Source organism: Lissotriton helveticus, chromosome 8, assembly GCF_964261635.1.
Source record: "Lissotriton helveticus chromosome 8, aLisHel1.1, whole genome shotgun sequence".
In the NCBI taxonomy this organism is placed as follows: Eukaryota; Metazoa; Chordata; class Amphibia; order Caudata; family Salamandridae; genus Lissotriton; species Lissotriton helveticus.
Genome location: NC_136069.1, coordinates 193,024,000 through 193,045,778, shown reverse-complemented (window position 1 = coordinate 193,045,778; position 21,779 = coordinate 193,024,000). Strand labels below are relative to the sequence as shown.

The 21,779-nt window shown below is 44.6% G+C and overlaps 1 protein-coding gene across 4 annotated transcripts in view; it reads left to right on the top strand.

The window, feature by feature from the left end:
• The first annotated feature begins 11,302 nt into the window (after positions 1–11,302).
• DOP1B (DOP1 leucine zipper like protein B) overlaps positions 11,303–21,779 on the top strand; it is a 735,954-nt gene continuing 725,477 nt past the window's right edge. For 2 of the 4 annotated variants that reach the window (XM_078656883.1, XM_078656881.1), the window contains exon 1: positions 11,303–11,435. The gene's annotated coding sequence lies outside the window, so the exon portion shown is untranslated. Of the gene's footprint in view, positions 11,440–21,779 lie in introns of all 4 variants that reach the window. The other 2 variants (XM_078656882.1, XM_078656880.1) reach the window with 1 other exon arrangement.

Here is a 21,779-nt window from a genome sequence, read left to right as displayed (position 1 = left end):
CTCCAAGCGCCCGCCCTGTGAGGCGGGAGAGCCCGGCCCGCCCTCTGCAGGGAGCGGGGGCTGGAGAGGCCGTTGCCGTTTGAAAAAGAGCGGGCTCCCAGCCCGCCTTTGTCATGGGATGGCTCAGCAGCTGCCGCCGGTGCACAGACCACAGTCAAACACACGCACACGCCTCCCTTCCCGGCCCCCACTTGTGACCGCAGCCCGCCTAACCCTCTCGTTCCGTGCCCCCTCCCAATATGAACAGAAGCCTCGGACATGTTTTAATGGAGCCCACACACGTCAACGGCCTCACCGGCACCACCCCGCTGTGTGTGGCCGCCTGCAACACCGTAACACTGTCCACGTCTGGCGCCCAAGGCACCTCCCTTCCCAATATGAACAGGAGCCTCGGACATGTTTTAATGGAGCCAACACCCGTTAACGGCCTCTCCGCGCTGTGTGTGGCCTGTCCGCACCCCAGTAGCACTGTCCACGTCTCGCGCTTAAGGCACCTCCCTTCCCGGCCCCCACTTGTGACCGCGGTTCACCTATCCCCCTCGTTCGGTGCCCCCTCCCAAATCTGAGCAGAAGGCTCCGAAATGTTTTAATGGAGCCAACACGTTAACGGCCTCACCCTGCTGCGTTTGGCCGCCTGCGACCTCATAACACTGCCCACATCTCACGCCCGGCTGGGGCAAGCCTGCAAAATGTGTCCCCCCGCCCCCCTAATTTAAAAATATATATGTATATATTGTTTGAAAAAAGAGCGCGCTCCCTGCCCACATCATTGTCAGGGGCTCCCGATCGGACTCAGCAGCTGCCGCCGGTGCACTGATCACAGTCAAACACACACACTCCTCCCTTCCAGGCCCCCCACTTGTCACCGCGGCCCGCCTAACCCTCGCGTTCGGTGCCCGCTCGGCTGGGGCAAGTCTGCAAAATGTGTCCCATAAAATTAAAATGCTCTACGTATATATATATAAAACAAAACAAAAAAAACATTAATATGGTCGGCCTCATGCTAGGCTTTGGGACGTGGCAACATGTATGTGTACGGCCGAGAGCTTGGGCATGCCCTCCCCTACGAAGCTACGGTGCGGGCGCTGCCGCATCTATGAAGCCGCCAGAGTAACACCTCGGCACGGATACGCTCTTTGATGGAGTCTGTGGATGGCCCTGAAAGAGCCTTTGCCAGGCGAAAACAAAGACACGGAGAGCGGGCGGGAGGGGGCGAAAAGAAAGACACGGACGGCGGGTGGGAGGGGGGCAAAGACACGGACAGCGGGCGGGAGGGGGGCAAAGACACGGACAGCGGGCGGGAGGGGGGTGAAAAAGACACGGACAGCGGGCGGGAGGGGGGTGAAAAAGACACGGACAGCAGGCAGGAGGGGGCACAACTTACCTCATAAAGGAGAGAACAAACAAACAAGTCAGGTCCCGGGCCGGCAGCCAATCACAGCGCGGCCCGGGAATGACGTCACGGGGGTGTCCCGGCCGGCAGATTCGGGGGCGTGTTTTTCGCGCTCTCCCCTTCCCATTGGCTGGAAGGTAAAATTCCAGCCAATGGGAAGAGGAGTGGGCGGTACTTAAAAAAAGACACAGAAACGCCCCCGAATCGCGTTTTCACGGGAAAGCGTGATTGACAGCCTCTGTCTCCCAATGGCTAGCGTCCATTTATGGAGCTAGCCAATTGGAAACAGAGGCGGTCCAAACATCCCTACTGAAGACAAAAGTTTTCGATCTGGGAGGGGCACTGCGTGCCCCTCGCCAGGTCGAAACCTAAAAACTACAAGAAGATTTACAGAACATGGTATTAGTAGTTAGCAATTATATGGTTGCATCAGGAGATCCGTCCACTTGTGTGGAACCCTATGATGATAAATTTATTGGTGATAAATCAGTTAAACTACTGGCCGATTCAGGGGCATGAATAATCATATTGACACAAGAGTTATTCAATTAATTGTGGGCTGGTAGAGCGCCTGACTGCGCTCCAGTGTCTTCTGACGGATGCCACATTGACCTGTCCGTGTTTTTTTAAAGATGTTTTAATCTTCAAGTGAAGGAATATTTTTGGGAAGGTGTATGTTGCAGTCAAAGGCCTGTGTATCCTGGGTGGGATTCACCAGGGTCTATTTAAGATGATTTAAAAGCCAGGTACCAGTGAACAAGTGTCTGTAGTAGATGTTGGTAGTATCACTGATGATTGTAGCATGATTGAAAATCTACGTACTAAATTTCCTAGTGTATTCCCTGGAGGAATTGGGTTAATCCAGGGTTTTCAACATAAGATCAAAGTGAAGGGGGGGCAATTCCTGTGAAACACAAGTTATGCAGCGTTCCGTTTTTAGTCAGAAATGTATTAATGAAACTTTGTGACTCAGGAATAATCTAACTGATCAAATCTTCCTTATGGTTGTCCCTTTTGTAGTAGCTCGCAAGAAAAACTGTGAACTCAGGGTCTGTGTAGACTTACGCAACCTTAACAGAGCTGTTTGAATTGACTCACATCCCCTTCCAAAAATTTCTAATATGTTGGCTGCCATGTCAGATGCTAACTGGTTCAGCAAGTTGGATCTTGCATCAGCTTACCACCAAGTAGTATTGGACTCTGACTCTAGACATTACACAGATTTTGTATCACCAACGGGCACTTTAAATATTGCAGAATGTTGTTCGGACTAGCTTCAGCGGCATCCATCTTCCAAAGAATAATGTACCAATTGTTCAGAAATGTTGATGGAGTTGTTGTCTTCCAAGACGATGTTCTAGTATACTGTAAAACTAAGGAAGAACATCTGACTGTTCTGGAGTGGGTGTTGTTGATTCTTAAAGATAAGGGCATTGTAGTTAAGATTGACAAGTGTGAGTTTTGCAAAAATAGAAATGGAGTATTTGAGATATGTCATCTCTGGTCAAGGCATTGAAAGGAAAATTAGCATTGCATTGCAATGTGGGCTTTCTCAAATTGAGAAGAAAACAAAAATAATGGTGTTGCCCCTCCTTTGGGGTTCTTTCTTATATAGTTCTAATACCACCTTAATGATGTTGTGTCACTCCACTAGTCAGCCAGTTGAATGATTCCTTCACACATGTAGTCATTAAATACAATTAATAGTTACTCCTGCATTCTATTCCAAGCACTTCATGTGAAAGACTTGGCTTTCCAGACCTCACAGGTTTATCAACAGTAAGAAATACACAATGCAATAGTCTATGGCATAAGGTTGGAGTTGACTTTTACACTGAGTCATTTCTATGTGAATCTTTGAAAGAATGTCTTTTAAACTTTTAGATGAAACCATTGACAGGACAAATAATGAAACATTTGCAGAAATGCCAATGAATAATTATGCTTGCTAACGGAAAATTGCAGCTCAAGAAAGAACACGTTTTAAAGCATAAAATGAATACATCAGCATTAAATGAATTAAACTTAATTGGAATAAAATATAATGCATCAAATCATTTCATAATAAGAGGACAATAATAATTGTTTCACCAATGTATTATCACACAAAATTGTTTACCGTTAGCTATGGCCTATTGTCACAATTTTCAACATCGATACATGTAAATTATTCTTGAAAGCCATTATACTCCAATTGTTTCCTAATTTTTACAATCATTAGTGTCTCTACTATGGCATCTGTACGTTTAAATTTCCTAACTAATTTTATTGCATAATTGCACTACAATCAATGTATAATGCATTTGAAATGAAAGGCAATAGACCTTAGGCTTCATCATTTGCTTCATTAGTTTTCATCAGTACGTGAATAGTATAACATTTCAAAAGAAACCTTGTTATTAAAATCTATTAATTAGCATTATAACTATTTAGCAATGTATTTTCTCTTTTTAACCCGTTAAGTGCTGCCGTCGGCCGTCGCGAGCACTACCTCCGCAGTGCTGCGCACGTCCGTTGGCCGACGCGTCCCCGCCTACTTACTAGAACGTTCTGCACTGGCGCGGAACGTTCGAAGCAGTTAAGGCGTTAAGCACGCTTTTACGGTGCCGTCACTAAACTTGTCTTTATTGCTGTATCACTCTGTTCATTTTGTGCAAATATGTCCTTATGTAACGTAATTGGTGCTCATGTAAAGCGCTCCAATACCTTCAGGTTGATTTTTCACTATATAAAACTGCAACAAATAAATGTGCACATTCAGGTTTTTGTATCTAAATCGGTAAAAGTTTCATGTAAAGAATTTTTGAAATATTACTGTTATCAGTATTAAGAGTTGTTAGAATTACAAAATAACAGATTGAGCCACATTCTATGTCAGGAAGCGGAGGCGAGGATTTTGCTAGTCCTTTCTCCATTTTATTGGACAGCAAGTTAGAAGTAGGAAAAAAACAATAAGCCATGGACTACCCAAACCAACATGGCCGCGGTAGTCCTGGTAACATATCAACCAATCAGAGTCCAACAGTTAGCATATAGGGAATCCCATCTGTTAGTCCTTCCTCTTTCTTGGGTGCTGCCGCAGGAAAGAAGTCATCCATCCACTAGTCCGTTTTTTGATCGGAGCCTAGGGAAAAGAAACAATAATAATAATATCTTGCCCAGAACAATGTAGAACAAGTCAAGAACATTGCAATGGAGCAGTAGAATCGAATTGCAAAGAGGAAATAAACATCATTGCACAGATTATCAATGAGAACATTAAAACAAAGGAAAAGAGGTACTTCCCTTAGACGAAGTAAAACCATCATAGTCCATGTTCGGGAGGGAAGGCTCGATAAAGCCTGGGTGGGAAAATCCTCGCCTCCGCCTCCTTAATAGAATTGAAACTTTCCTTTGTGATAACTAGGAAATTTCTCATTCTATGTCAGGAAGCGGAGGCGAGGATTTTGCTTGTTCAAAGCTTACTCACCACCAACGATGCAGCCTCATGGATTGGCTTAAAGTAGAACTTTTTAAAAGTGGAATCCGAAGACCAATCCGCTGCATTCATGATATCCTCCAATCGTCCACCAACTTGTACAGCCTTAGAAGCCATTGCACCTCTAGTGGAATGAGCTCCAAAGTCAGTGATGTTAATTCCAGCTTCTGACATAATCCACCTGACCCATCTGGCAATAGTGGGAGAGGAAACTGCCTTGAAAGGTTTTTTAACCGCTATAAGCAGCTGTCTCTCGCCCGGAGGGCGGAACTCAAGAGTAACATCCTCATAGGTTTTGAGGCAGCGAACAACACAGAGCTTTGGCGAATCTGGGAAAGCTGGGTAAGTTACTGACCTGGTGTTACATTTAGTTCTTCTTGAAACCGTAAACGTAACCCCTTCTGGGGTAAAAATCTGTTAGTCCTTCCTCTTTCTCCATTGCTGCCTCGGCAAGATAAGTCACGTTTTACTATCTGCTTGATCTTTGTCGTGGCAGTTGTGTTTTCAAGTATTGACAGCTTTATTCTTATGTTGTTTTATTGCCTTGACTTCGCCTTTGTTGTAGGCGGTGTAATTGTGCTAACGCGGTAGGCTTTCAGCCCGAGCGTTTCTTCTTCGCGCGTGCGCGGTCTTGGTGTCGGCTTTTGACGCCGACCAGCTGTTCTCCTCAGCGCTCTTCGCGCTTGAGGGGAAACGCGCTGAGGCTTTGCGCTTCATTTGTTCTTTGGCCTCTTCCCTCACACTGACGCCGTTTTCAACGGCAGGAATGTTTTTTTTCTGACTGAAATTTTATAAACACGATTTATTTTCTGTCAGTATTTTTGTGTTTCAGGCTCTTGATTGTTATTAGCCTGTGTGGTACCTGTGTGAAGGGTTTTCCCCTTTTATATAGTTGGGGTGTTGTTTATGGGTACCAGTTATTCTGCCAAAATGCAGTCCGGTCCTTCTACTGTTGAGGTGGTGGCTCCTATCGATCAACCACAACTGACCCCTTCACACACTCCTGCAGAGGTGGACAGGCTTCTCTCTTCGGCGATAGCTCAGGCTCTGGCACCTCTGCAGGACAGTGTTAATAAACTGTCAGCCCATGTGTTCAGGAATGATTCAGGTGTTTTTGGGGACAGTGGGGCAGGGCCCAGTGGTTTTCCTTGTGCTATACCACGTACGGCCAGGAAGCGTGACGCGGGGCACCTGGAGGGCTTCAGTAGATTATCTGAGGTCTTTCGTAAGAGTGCGCGCACGCTTAGAAGCGCACCCTACCGGGGGGACGACTCACCCGGAGAGACTGGTGGTTTTGCCACCCAGGACCTTGACCCGGAAGAAGGGTTCCCCATTGAGGGAGATGATGAGGAGGACGAATACGTAGATGAGGATGAGGACGCTTCCTCAGAGGATTTTTCTGACGTAAGCAGGTCTTGGCGCCCAAAACCTAGCGCTCCTAGTCTTACGGGTGGCGATCTTGCGCCTCCTAATATGTTCGACCCATCTACTATTGTAAGACCTAGGTCATCAGAGTGGTTTCCTGAGCAGTCTACAGCGGATTATGTCGCAGCTAAGCTTCGACAGCCTTTACCTCAGGATGTCCGCCTTCGCCTACGTTCTGAGTGCCCTCGCCCTTCCCTTCCCTTTAGGGTGGCATGTACCCCTGAGATTGATCCGAAGTTGTGTACCTTCTTCGCCAAGTATATCAAGGACCCTAAGAAGGGTATAGATAGGTCCTGGAAGGCCTGTCAGGATAAGCTTTTGGATGTCGTGGGTCCCCTGACAAAAATAATTGAATTGGCCCAACGTTCTAAAGAGTCGGGCTTGCCGATGTCGGTTGATGAAGTGGCTGGTTGGTCGCAACGGGCAGTTTGCCTTCTGGGCAATGCCAATTGTGCGCTTTCGGCGGAGCGTCGACGATCCTTGCTACTTAAGATTGATCCTAAGCTAGGAGAGTTGTCGTCTTCGGAGGCGGGCCCGGTTGCGCAGGGTGCTTTGTTTGGAGACCCCTTTGTGAAGGAGTTGGGGAAGTTTGTCGCTACTTTTTCTGCACTGGATAAAGCTCAGGCTTCTATGAAGAAGTTTTTCCCCAAAAAGGTTTTTGGCGGGGCAGGCAGAGGCAGGGGTCGCTCTTCCGGCCGTCAGGTCCAGCAAGGCCCCAACAGAGGCCAATTCAGAAGAAACAACGGCTGGAATGATGGGCGTCAGGGTACCTTTTACCCTTCCAGAGGAGGCAGAGGCCAAGGCAAGGGACGTGGTGGATACCAGTCCAACTCCAGAGGATTTAATGGTAAGATTTTGCATCATATCTCTGGTTCAAATGGGGGGAAGATTGGTGTTGTTTCCCCAGGCCTGGTCGTCGATAACTTCAGATTCTTGGGTTCTAGAGACCGTTCAGGGGTTTCACATCGAATTTTACGGTTCCCCCGTTCAACTCTCTCGTCCTCGCCCTCTAGTTTTTTCTGTCACAGAACAAGAACTTATAGATTTGGAGGTGCGGGCGATGTTACAAAAAGGCGCCATCATCCCCTCGGTGCTCCATCCAAACGGATTCCTCAGCAACATCTTCCTTGTGGAAAAGAAGGACAAAGGGTTCAGACCAGTAATCAACCTCCGCTCCTTCAACGAATGGCTGATTTACAGGCATTTCAAGATGGAGGGCATCCATCTTTTGAGAGACCTTCTGTTGCAAGACGATTGGTTGGTTCGCTTGGACCTGAAGGATGCTTATCTTTCGGTTCCAATCTTTCCTCCTCATTGTCGGTTCCTCCAGTTTCTGTGGAAGGATCAGGTCTACGAGTTTCGTACGCTCCCCTTTGGTCTTTCCTCAGCACCTTGGTGCTTTACCAAACTCCTACGCCCGGTGGTAGAACATCTCCGTACCATGGGGATTCGTCTTATAATTTACCTGGACGACGTTCTTTTAATGAGTCAGTCCAAGGATCTCCTTCTTCACCATCTTCAGGTTACAATAACCCTTCTTCAATCTCTGGGTTTCATCATCAATACCCAGAAGTCGGATCTCATTCCTTGTCAGGAAATGACTTTCCTTGGCTTTCTGATCATAACTACGGATGCGACGCTTCATCTTCCTTCCGAAAAGATCACCAAGATCAAGAAGGAGATTCGCAAGGTTCTCCGGCGGGATTGGATATCCCTCCGCCAATTGGCCAGGATTGTGGGATTACTGTCTTCATCGATCCAGGCCATTTTTCCAGGCCCTCTTCATTACAGGGCTCTTCAGAGACTGAAGGCGTTTCACCTTCGCAAGGGTCTCACTTACTCGGAACTGATTTCCTTAAACCTGGAAGCCAGGTCAGAGCTTCTTTGGTGGTTAGACCACATGGATGCTTGGAACGGGAAGGCGATTTTCGGTTCCCGTCCGGATCTTGTGATCGAGTCGGATGCCAGCCGTCAGGGTTGGGGAGCCCGGTGTGGCTCCCTCTCGGTGGGCGGCAGGTGGACGGAGGAGGAACTCCACCTCCACATCAATTGCTTGGAGCTCCTCGCGGGTTCCTTCGCAATCCGCTCTTTCACCACGATCAGAGTTTCGTGTTGTGTTCTTCTTCGGATGGACAACACGACTGCGGTCAGGTACATCAATCGGTTGGGCGGCACTCATTCCAAGGTACTAGCGGATCTCGCGAAGGACTTTTGGAACTATTGCCTTCTTCGTCAGATTTCTGTCACAGCGGAGTATCTCCCAGGCGATCTGAACACGGTTGCGGATTGGCAGTCCAGGAATTTTCGAGATGCCAGCGATTGGAGGCTGGATCTTTCGGTATTCCAGAGAATTTCGGACCTTTGGGGTCTTCCGGTGATGGACTTATTTGCGTCCAGGTGGAACGCCCACCTTCCCCGTTTCTACAGCTGGAAACCGGACCCGGGTGCGGAAGCAGTGGATGCCTTCCTACAGGACTGGTCCCGGTTTCCAGCTTATGCGTTTCCTCCCTTCCTTTTCATTCAGAGGGTGGCAGCTCAGGTCCGCAGACAGAGAGCTTCTCTGATTTTGATCACACCAATCTGGAAAGCTCAATGCTGGTTCCCTTCTCTTCTAGAGCTGTCCTGGGACAAACCTCTTCGGCTACCGTCGTTCGATCACATTCTGACAGATCCTTTGGGTCACCCGCATCCCCTGGTTCTCCAGGGCCATCTACATCTCATGGCCTGGAGGATTTCAGGAGACGTTGGTCTTGCGACTCACTTTCGAGAGACGCTGAACTCCTCATCCAAGGAGCCTGGGCCCCTAACACCACTAAGCGTTATAGATCAGCATGGAACAGATGGGTTCGTTGGTGTGTGGCAAAACACCTGGATCCCATGGGCTCCTCTGTCACTGAGGTGATTAACTTCCTCGCTGATCTTTTCCAAAAGAAATTGGCATACAGCACCATCAACTCTTTCAGGTCGGCAATCTCTGCTGGTCATGCCCTTGTTGATGGCTCTCCGGTGGGTGAGCATCCTTGGGTTTGTAAGCTGCTAAAGGGTATTCACCTTTCGCGCCCCCCAGAGCCTCGTTATTCTGGATTATGGGATGTTAATGTGGTCTTGAATTTTCTTAAATCCTGGCAGGATAATCAGTATCTTTCCCGCAAGGAATTTTCGGCCAAATTGGCGATTCTTCTCTGCCTGATTTCATGTAAGCGTGCTTCAGATGTTCGTGCTCTGGATATCTCAGCCAGGGTTTTTACCCCAGAAGGGGTTACGTTTACGGTTTCAAGAAGAACTAAATGTAACACCAGGTCAGTAACTTACCCAGCTTTCCCAGATTCGCCAAAGCTCTGTGTTGTTCGCTGCCTCAAAACCTATGAGGATGTTACTCTTGAGTTCCGCCCTCCGGGCGAGAGACAGCTGCTTATAGCGGTTAAAAAACCTTTCAAGGCAGTTTCCTCTCCCACCATTGCCAGATGGGTCAGGTGGATTATGTCAGAAGCTGGAATTAACATCACTGACTTTGGAGCTCATTCCACTAGAGGTGCAATGGCTTCTAAGGCTGTACAAGTTGGTGGACGATTGGAGGATATCATGAATGCAGCGGATTGGTCTTCGGATTCCACTTTTAAAAAGTTCTACTTTAAGCCAATCCATGAGGCTGCATCGTTGGTGGTGAGTAAGCTTTGAACAAGCAAAATCCTCGCCTCCGCTTCCTGACATAGAATGAGAAATTTCCTAGTTATCACAAAGGAAAGTTTCAATTCTATTAAGGAGGCGGAGGCGAGGATTTTCCCACCCAGGCTTTATCGAGCCTTCCCTCCCGAACATGGACTATGATGGTTTTACTTCGTCTAAGGGAAGTACCTCTTTTCCTTTGTTTTAATGTTCTCATTGATAATCTGTGCAATGATGTTTATTTCCTCTTTGCAATTCGATTCTACTGCTCCATTGCAATGTTCTTGACTTGTTCTACATTGTTCTGGGCAAGATATTATTATTATTGTTTCTTTTCCCTAGGCTCCGATCAAAAAACGGACTAGTGGATGGATGACTTCTTTCCTGCGGCAGCACCCAAGAAAGAGGAAGGACTAACAGATGGGATTCCCTATATGCTAACTGTTGGACTCTGATTGGTTGATATGTTACCAGGACTACCGCGGCCATGTTGGTTTGGGTAGTCCATGGCTTATTGTTTTTTTCCTACTTCTAACTTGCTGTCCAATAAAATGGAGAAAGGACTAGCAAAATCCTCGCCTCCTTAATAGAATTGAAACTTTCCTTTGTGATAACTAGGAAATTTCTCATTATTTGCCTGCTCTTGCTCCATAATTCAATTGACCCTGCCTTCAAAGTGGCACCGTGCCGTGGTAACCAGCACAGTGGTCTCTGCTAATGGTCCTTACTCTAAAACGGATATGCTGCCCTGGTATTACTGCCACCGCCTGCATACATGCCAACATTTAAGAACAGAAAAGTGGAAGATGTAAAAAATATATATATATATCGTGAGAACGTTTTTCTCCGACTGATTTTTATTGAAATATAAGCAATTTCAGGCGGGAGACAACCAAAAGCGATTGTTTTGCTTTAATAATCGGGAGTCTCCCACCTGAGTTATGGCAAGTAATAGGCTCCTAGCGCTTACAGCTCGCTGACAGACCCTGACTTTTCCGCCCTCTCGGCGTGCCGCTCCCAGACACTCTCCCATCTTATAGCCCCAGAGGCCAAGATGCATCATCTTTGGGCACCGGCCCGCGTAGCTGCCATACAACAGTGCCGGATCTCGAGCGGCTGGTCCATCGATTGCATCAACACCTGTGCGAGGCTTTCCGGTGCAGCCGTGGGAAGGATCTTTACTCTTCCGGAGCAGTCGGGCGGTCTCTGATTCAGGAGAAGGGCGGGCTCTTTGGGGTCGGGGTGGGCGGGACATTTTGTTATGGGCGGGTATTGTTTTTTCCCCGACTGCTTGATTCGCTACAAGGACCGCCTCAAACATATTCCTAGACCGCCCCCTGGCTTGTCAATCAGGGTAAACACCAGCTTTCCAAATACCTCCCATTGCCTTCGCATATCTGTGTTGGTGAGAGTAAGTCGGTGACAGGAGCGCCGCAGAGGCAATCGGATGTTGGAGGATATCTTCGGAATACAGTAGGTAAGGCGCTCTGTAGGGAACTTGGGGAGAGTTTTCAAATATATTTAGTCTGCTGAATGTTTTACTGTGTGCCTTACGTTTGTTCCGAATGATTTGGCATGTTGTGAAATCAGTTCTCCTGTGAAGCATCTGCAGCGATTGGCCACATGTAATGACTATATATTTTTTGCACATGCCACCTCCTTATAGCAGTACTGGTTTCGGGTGACCACTACACTCCGTATAGTCACAGACCCAGTGTTTCTAGATCACTTACAAATGAATGCTGTCATTAATGGAAGCCAAGACTATAACGGAGATTGCAGACAATATCCACGAACACATTGTACCTCTGCGTGCTCTCACAACCTGAAACTATTTACACAGATCTCCGAATATTTAAAGAATGTATACTGAAACATGCAGTGATCTGCGGGTCATGAGTTTGAATTGCGGCAAGGCCAACTCCGTCTTTCGTATTGGAGTGTCTGAAACGGAGTACAAATAAATCTGGTTATAGTAACACCTGTTATTTACAGCTTTGCAAGTGACCGCAGTGTGCTGTGAAGTACTATATAAAATCAAGTATTATACTCAATTAATCTGTGCTGTTATATACCCTATGTACAAATGAAGAATCGATTAAAAACCCTTATATCATGCAGTGAGATTCTAATTGGAATTTCATACCCAAAGCAGGTCTGTACAGTATTCAGTGATTTAGCCGTAAAAATCAATTTTCTACTCAGGGTTTAGCTAGTGAAATGATTTGCTAGTGCATTGCCTTACCATATACTTTGTTATGCCATACCCTTTAAACAAGCATCCAGTTGAAAATGTTACCCTGTTTAGAACAATGGCTTGTGCAAGGTTTTATGTTGCAAAACATTATTTCACACGCAGTTGTCTCACAGTTTCAAGAAACTTTCATTTTCATTGATTTACGATAACTAAGGACCTACTTCAAAGATATGACATGGTTTCCCGCTGATAAACTTCCAATTCGAGGCTGCTACCCTCTCAAAGAAGCGAAACAACAATTACCCACCAGTTCCGATGTTGTGTTATTGGCATTACTGTGTTGAACATTCTGCAAGTTATATTGGCTCTATCAGCAGAACAACACCTAATGTTTACTTATTTTTTGTTAGGCGTACTTCTAGCATATTCTCATTGCACTGCCACGGGGCAATTAACATCAACACAACATGACGATAGAGTCTGTTTTTTTTTGGCAATATTACCAGGTCTTGAGTAAATTCCTGTAGCTCAGTAGGTTTAGCAGAGAGAATTTATTCCAGGGCTTAATTGTTGCTGTAGAAAATGGTCTGTCACCATACAAATAGTCCTAGTGACTGGCACCTGAAGCATTCCCACAGTATTCAGCCATCTAAAAAAACCGAGGATGGGGAGATATTAGATGTTGACACAATATTTCATTTTGTCAAGCATTGAGAAGTTTTAAGGCATCCATCGTTTTACATTAAATTAAGTTGTAAGGAGGAGGATTGACTTGTGCCCCGGTCACCTTCCCCTGGATTGCAAGGCTGAACATGAACTAAATGTAATACGCATACTAGTAGAATCAACCTCCCAGGACATGCAAGAAACTAGCCAAAAGCTGGTAGATGTTGAAAAGCAAGAGGATAATATTGAGCCTCGAGGATCCTCACATTTATGAACATAAGCAGTGGAGGCAAAGGTGGGTAAAGCTACTGTTGGTCAGTCTTGCTTATTTGAGACAATGTAGTGCTACACCACAAGGCAGTTCTCCACAAACGCAGCTGTTGCACCAGCTCTATCTATTCTAGTGGTTAAGGCATTAGCAGGCCATGTGGACGTGGGGCAGAGTTATTCAAACCCTTTGAATTTAAGTATGGGTTGTTAAGTGGGGGAGGACAGGTATTGATACCACCTTCCATTGGGATGATTCTTCCTTATTTCATGGAAACAGTATAATATTACTGTTGGGGTTTTAATCAGTGTCACTGCCACTTTTTCAAAAGGCCTGCTGGGCAGGCTCATTGGCGGAGTCTTCGAAATCTATGATGTTATGCACCTCCTTTGAGGACAATATATAAATCCCACCAAAATGGCAGGTTGGGGTGATGGAGCAGGATGGATGAACATTTGTCAAGTTTTCCAACTGGCTCTAGAGTCTAAGGTTACCTTTTCAATTCCAGACTCTAAATCTGTTTGTTCTGACGTATTGCCACTATTGTGTGCTGATATGCTTGGTTAAGTTACTAACAGTGCCTTATTCGTTAGGCTAGGCTTTGGGCCAGCAGTTAAATTGTAACAGAATAAGTACCAGGGCCCAAAGTGTTTCTAAGAAGCCCACCACAGGTGCCTACGAATGTTGTGGTTGCAGAACTCGAAGACTGTTTAGTCGTAATTTGTCTTCATGCCTTTTTTCATTCACCACCATGCACTCCCTTCCCCTCCTGCCATTCCGGCCCTTATGAAAACAATACAGGAGTTCTCTAAAATATCAGGCTACACGCTTAATAAAGATAAAACAGAAGTTAAACTTCTAAACCCGCTGGGCAGTAAGGGAATCCTGGGAGACCTAGGTTTGGCATGGCGACTGGGACCAATTAAATATCTAGGTCTATTCACCAATGACCTCATAACTACACTACACAAGAATGAAAAATCCACCTTTAAGAAAATATCAGACCTAATGGACGGATGGTCACCAAAATGTTTATCATGGTGGGGAAGGATAGAAACAATTAAAATAATGATATCACCTCTAGTTAATTCCCTCATTAGGATGCTCCCGATGACTCTATCCGAAGACTTCCTGAGGAAGACCGATAAAGCCTTCACCAATTTTATGTGGCAAGGGAAAAAATCTAGAATATCGCTGGTAAAACTCTAACAGACAAAAAAGGGAGGAGGTATGCGTCTCCCCAACTTTAGACACTGCCAAACTGCCTTCCTGTGCAAACAAGGAGCAGCATGGTTTATTGAGAATCCACATTACCGACCCATATTGTTGGAAGTTGAAACAAACCTAGTAAAGAATATCCCCTTCCTCACTATCAAGACAATGCACATGTCCTTCCTACTACATTCCAAATATATTATCCAGAACACAAAACAGGCGCTTTTAAGCTCCGAGAAACACTCTCCTATCAAACTTAGCAACGCCAACATGACCGCAATTTGGTATAACCCCAAATTACGAATAGACAACAACCTAGTCTTTTTGCAAGATTGGTCTCAGAAAGGTATTAACTTGATCCAAGACTTATATAGGGACTCCTTGCCTAAGCCATTCTCCGTGCTACAAACTGAGAAGGACCTAACCAACATGGACTTATACAAATTCTTGAAACTTAAAGTCCAAATGTCTAAACATCCTATAAGTCTAGTAGACCCCTCCCTACCCATCAAACTGTCTCAACTCCTCAAAACCAGCCACGCAGTGTCCAATATATATATAAACTACTTCTATCCAAATCATGTAAGAAACATAGAGTCAACAAAAAGAGATGGTAAGTAGAACCCAACTCCACATCTATTGAGTTTAACTGGAAACGTATACACATGACTCCCTTTAGGAACAAAGTCTCTCCCATACTGTCTCAAACGAAGTACATGATCATAAATAGAGCCTACTGAACTCCAGCTAAACTACACCGACTTAACCTTATTCAATCGCCCTTATGCTGGTACTGTGAATCCCACACAGGAAACCTCCAACATATGTTAGTTTATTGTCTGATCTTACAACCATTCTGGGATAAGATTTATGAATACATAACACACACTCTACACATCATACCAAAGAGAGAATTGTCATATATCTTGCTAGGATTCTTAGACCCACAAATACGGTATGACAATGAATAAGACTTACTTGACCTAATGCTCATCTTAGCATGCAAAATAATCTTGGGCAATTGAAAGGACTTCAAACAAGTCAACTTTAAAATGGCAGGAATGGCTAATTTTCCTGAGAGGTGCTGGTAACACTGTCCTACCACTCTCCACACATCGTTCAAGCCACAGAAAAATGTGGACTGCCATGGACTCTTCCTCCTTCATTTGTAAACCTCGTGATGCCCCTCGAGAATCGAACTCTTCAAGGACATACACCACCCAATACAACTCACCTTGAATAGTTACCACAGATGTCTCTCTCAAGTCACCCATGCAATCATACAGTGAGCCATTTGTGTTATTTTACATTAAATAACTATTTTTGTTATTGTTGTATAGCAGACCATTCATTAAGCAGAGGGAACTGAGACACTCCCATCCTAAAGGCAAACTACTGTGTTGAAATTCATGCTATTCAATATAGCACTGTCTTTATTTAATCAGGAATGCTTAACATACATTTTGATATCATATTACTACAGAACTACTAAGGCCGTCGACAATATCTCTTACAAACTACTTTAGTTACTCTCTGTTTGGCTTTTGTTTTCCTTATGTTCACCGTCTCTTGCTTTTTGTATCACTTTTCTAAAACTTAAAAAAAAAACGATTTGAAATTAGGAAATGTAAGGAGTTCCAAGAGTTTTCACAAGAGACATTGTTTCTTCTCAAGATTTGAATGTTACTTCATAAGTCAAGGGGAGGCATTTAATATTGATGAACGTTTTCCCAGGATTTCGGCTGGTAATGGCACTTGGTATATTTGGGTGGTAACTACTGAAAATCTTGCTTTGGCTGGCCATAGTGTGCATCCTTTCTCAGAGAAGATACTGAAACATTATCTTCTCACATGCAAATTGAGACCATGGTTTTCAGCTGAAATTAAATGATTTTCTGAAAGCAAAACAAAACCTGATCGTGCTCTCCTCGTTTCCACGAAATAAACATGCACACTTTTGTTTTTCCGCCTAGTGTGGCCTAGTTATGCTAACTAAAGTAAACTTGAATTAATCACTATTATAATAATGCAAAAGTTAACTTTCACATTACCAGCGGGTGCAATAGCATATTTTTACTATAACTATCAAGGGTTTTAAAGCAACATACATTTTAACAGTAATATTATAAAGATAGTCCTTTATTTCGCATGATTGAATGACAAATAAAATAGATTGAATGTTTCCATATTTTTAAAGTAAGCTTTATAGTATCAGCTGGCAGTCTTGTGAACTTTGTTAGTGTTCAACTGATTGTTGTCTTTTGTAGCTTTGGAGCAGTAAACCGTGATATGCGGAAGTTTCTTTACAACAACCCCACCCAGGACTGTTCCATCTTTCTTGGACGGTTTGTTTCTCAAATTCACTGCACTAACTGCTAGGAATTTTTTAGTCATTTTTGACTCCGACCTTTCTTTTGCTCCTTGAGTAAAAAGAGTCACAGCCATCTGCTTCGCCACCCTTAAGTCTTTAAGAAGAATGATTCACCCTGTCCCGAAGGACAAGTGTTAGTGAATTAGACTATGCATACAGTCTTTATTTGGGTTTGTCTGCTTACTTGCTGCGTCACCTGGAAATCGTACAAAATGCGGCGGCTAGATTGATCCCGAAAATTCCCATCTCTCAAATCTATAACACCCCATCTGTGACACCGTCACTGGCTGCCTGTGGTGAAGTGAGCCCAATTTAAGGTGCTCACCTTAGACTTTAGGACCTTGCAGCTTAGGGTTTTAGCCTACTCCCAGTCCTGTTCCCTGAGATCCAGTAGCCAAAGGCTACTTCAAATTCCTCGGGTGCGCAAAGCAAGGAGAGGAGGAAGATCATTCACCTTCTTTACTGCTGGCCCTTCCTCCCAGCCTTAGGCTTACTCCCTTTGAAGCAAGTTTTAGAAAAAAACTGAAAATCTTTCCCTTCAACTCTGCAATCTAACTTTTATCTCATCTGACCTAGGCCGCTAGCGCCGGGACCCCTCTTTAGAGGCAGTTGTGCGCTTTAGAAATTGTTTTTTTATTGTATTGTTTTGTACATGTTCTTAAACAATACACCTGACATTACTGATATTTTCAATCTTTCTCTAGAATTGGCCTCACTTCCAGATAAGTGGGATCTGCTCAAGTAACTCCTATACTAAAAAAGTCTAATGCCAACCCTGATATCCTGTGGTAGGTAATAATGGGGTGAACCCTTACCTCATCGACCTGGGTCAGTACAGAGTTATAAAAAAGAGGGTGGTCGATTACAAAACAATTATAAATTCCATTATTCAAATATAAAGGTACACACACAAGTTAAGTGTCATTTAGACTGAATTTAATTCAGCTTTCTGCAATGATTACCTGTAGTTTCACACATATTATATTTCATATTCATACAATACATGGCAATTACGTACAGTTCATTAAATTAGTGCTCGGTGATTGTCAGAAAAGAAGGGAGATTTCTTAGTAGGGTGGGCTGTGATTGGAAAAGAATAAGGGACAAAGAAAAGGAATTGTGTCCTGTAAACAATTATGGCTTATTCAGAGAGCATTTCTAGTCCATGACAGATCAACGTTGTTCCCCAGAAACACACTATACACGAGGGCCCAGTATGGCATATTTCAATAAAGCGTGTATGTGTTGGTGGTGTTGTCGACGTTTCGACCCCCAAGGTAAGGGCGGGTAAATCCTCAGTTTGGGGTCTTCTTCAGGACATTTAAAAGCAGTGACATTGAGCACCTAGGAAAACAGAGATGTGTATCACTAGATAGAATTACTTAAAGTTTAGGAAAACAGGGCAACACTCAATGTCCCACAAGTACGGTGTACCTACATATACAGGCGTATGGGTGATGTCCCTTCTGAATTGAGACTCGCGCCCGTTGGGTTATTCTATAGGGGAAATAAATTCGTATTAGGAAGGATTTGCAGGCAGGTAGGGGTGGATTAGCCCAAGAAACAGTGGGGAAAAGGACTTACTAGATTCTTCAGTCTTCAGAGACCAAAGATTAATGATAGGCGTCCCAGATGACGTGGTGTCAGAATCTGTTGAAAGAAAGTATCCATGTATCTCTATTCGTGTGATGGGGGTTTTCTTAAAAAACCAAAGGATACGACTCATAGCCTAGGGAGGTCCCAAACTTACTTGAAAAACCATTCGATTGTATCAGTGGGTGAGAGTGGCAAGCGTCCTACTTCCACCGGGCGATTCAATCACGGGTGTAGAGGTCTTACACCATCTGAAAAAACAGAGAAAATCTGTATTCCAGACCTACTCCGATTTCGACGTCGTCTAAAATAGGTATACCAGCCCCACCATCAGTCATTGAGAGAAAAGAGCTGGCTGACTTAACTGATAATAGCCATCCTTAAAGATACCAAATCTAAATAATGGTGATAATATACATGCACAGTAATATTTTAGGTTACAGGACACCGGTCCATATCGGTGTCCGTTGTGGACAGATGAGTGATTATTACGATTATCCATGTCTCATTACCTAAAGCGGGAGGTGGCGTGTATAATGAAATACAGTGAGCGCTACTCGCCGAAGATAAGAAACGACTCAAACCCAGGGCCCCGGTGGTTCCACAATGCTAATCTACCGCACAGAGCGGGGCAGACGTACCTGTGTTGTTGCTGGCTTATGTGTCCAGAGTAACAGCCTGCATCTACTCGTGATCCGAGACATAGACCCGGCTGGGTAGCGGGCGTGTCTACGGGGCGTGTCCCGGCACCTCGTGGTGCCGCCGCTGACTGCTGATCGCCTGGAGGACTCTGTGAAGCGCATGCGCGCGGCTAGAAACACTAATTTATATGTGGAAGCGAGTGGCACAGCGTATCACTTTCCACACGTCTATATATCAGGAATATGCCACAGAAAGCCTTTATACATCGGTGTGCATAATTTATGAATCCTAGAGCATTATGACAGCGTGCTCGCTGGGAGGGAGGCAGACGTACTATGGTCGTCGTTGGGCATTTGTACATTGAAAATCAATGGCATTTGTACATTTAGACGGGGTGACAATACAAACAACATCTGTTAGGTAATTAGAGACCCATGATGGTATTGTTAGCAAAACATTACATGTCTTCAAGCCCGACATTTAAGCATATATATATATTAGTACTAGTATTCACAGCGTATCACTTTCCACACGTCTATATATCAGGAATATGCCACAGAAAGCCTTTATACATCGGTGTGCATAATTTATGAATCCTAGAGCATTATGACAGCGTGCTCGCTGGGAGGGAGGCAGACGTACTATGGTCGTCGTTGGGCATTTGTACATTGAAAATCAATGGCATTTGTACATTTAGACGGGGTGACAATACAGACAACATCTGTTAGGTAATTAGAGACCCATGATGGTATTGTTAGCAAAACATTACATGTCTTCAAGCCCGACATTTAAGCATATATTAGTACTAGTATTCATATGCAAATCCTCAATAGCCTTACTGAGGGAATTCTCACACATTGTTCCGTTGGTATGGATTATTCATGTATTAAAACTTGATCAGTTCAGTCTTTACCCAGCATAGCTAAATAATAGTCCCTTTGGGTAATTTTGAACAGTTACAGAAATAGTTCATGTCTTTCAACTCATACACAATTAGATCTGACACCTTACTGGTCGGGTACAAGTCCAGCTAGTTGTGAGTACGTCGCATCAAGTTCATTCAGGCCATTGTCCACAGTGTCCAAAGTGTACATCCATTTGCACTCCCTAACGTTTAGTAGTGAGTTCAGATCCCCACCTCTTGGTTCGACCTCAATTTTCTCAATCACCAACCATTTAAAGGATTCAGGGGTATGGGCTTTGGACGTGAAGTGTTCCACCAAGGGGGAGCCTGGTGTTTGGCACCTAATCCGGCTGCAATGTTGTAGAATCCGCTTTTTGACATGTTGTTTCGTCTGTCCAATATATACAAGGTCACAAGGACATATAATAGCATAGATAACGTCACTTGTATTGCAGTTAGTCATTGATTTCAAAGTAACCGTGTGGTTACGATAGTTCCAAACCTTGGTTTCTAATGTCTGTGGGCATGCTTTACACTTCGTACATTTGAAGTGCCCGACCACTCGAGGAAGATTCCAAATGCTTTGTAGAGTGGGGGGAGCAGGGGTTTCTAGGTAGGAGGACACCACTTTGTCCCTGATATTTTTAGCTTTTTTGAATGCATGCATCGGTAGTTGTTCATGGTTGATCACATCAGATACCATATTCCAGTGTTTGTTTACTGTCTTCTTAATCAAATTACTCTTTGTGCAGAAGGTCGTAACACAGATAATCCTGTCTGGATCAGCGTGACGCTCTTTAGGTTTAAGCAGATCTTCCCTCGGGCTGAACCATGCCCTCTTTCTCGCTCTTGTCACTAGTCGTCTCGGGTATCCTCTTTCCATCAATCTCCTGATCAGAAGGTCCGACTCCAGGAAGTAGTCTTCTTTGAGTGAGCAATTTCTCCTTATCCGGAGAAACTGGCCAAACGGTAGGTTGTCCCGTAGGCTTCTCGTGTGATGGCTCGTGTATCGTAGGAGGCTGTTCTTTTCGGTAGGTTTCCGAAAAAGGGTGGTGTGGAGATGGCCATTCTGTACTTTGATGCTGATGTCTAAAAAGTCAATGGAGGTCTTACTCATGCTCATGGTAAACTGGATGTCTTGAGACTGGGTATTCAGCCATGTGAAGAATGTGTTCAGTTCGACTTCATTTCCAGTCCATAGCATCAGCACATCATCGATATACCGTCGCCACATCCAAATGTTGGTTTCATATGGATTTCTCGTAGTTAGGATGTGATCCCGTTCATATTCTGCCATATATAGTATAGCTAGGTCCGGAGCAAAGGCTGCCCCCATTGCTACTCCCTTACTCTGGAAGAAGAATTCATCCTGGAAGATAAAGAAATTTTTCTTCATTGCCACCTCCAAGAGCTCAATGATGAAGTCCGTTGGTACCTGAGTTGGTTGAATTCTTCTGTCCAATGCTTTCTCATTGTTTCTAATGCCGGGTCTTGGGGAATGCTCGTGTATAATGATACTATGTCAAGTGTAACCAATAGTTGTTTGTCTTGGTCAAAGGCAATATCATCCACTTGGTTGATGATCTGCATGGTGTCCCTGACATAGGTTGGGGTACCTACTGCTAATGGTTTCAAAAAAGTGTCTATGTATTTACATAGGGGTTCCAACAAGGAGCCACAGCCAGATACAATGGCCGTCCCGGCGGTTTCGTCATGTCCTTATGTATCTTGGGTAACGTGTAGATCGTAGGTGTTCTTGGCTGTGCTACATTCAAATACTCGTATTCCTTTGACTCAAGAAGCCAGAGTCCTCGGCCCTTTCCTGTAATCTCTTGAATCTGTCTCCTGATCTCCCTCGTGGGGTGTTGGTTACAGTATAACTCACCCCATCTCGAAGTTGTGTATAGATCTCCTCTTTGTAGTTTTGGACGTCTTGTAGGACTATTGCCCCACCTTTATCT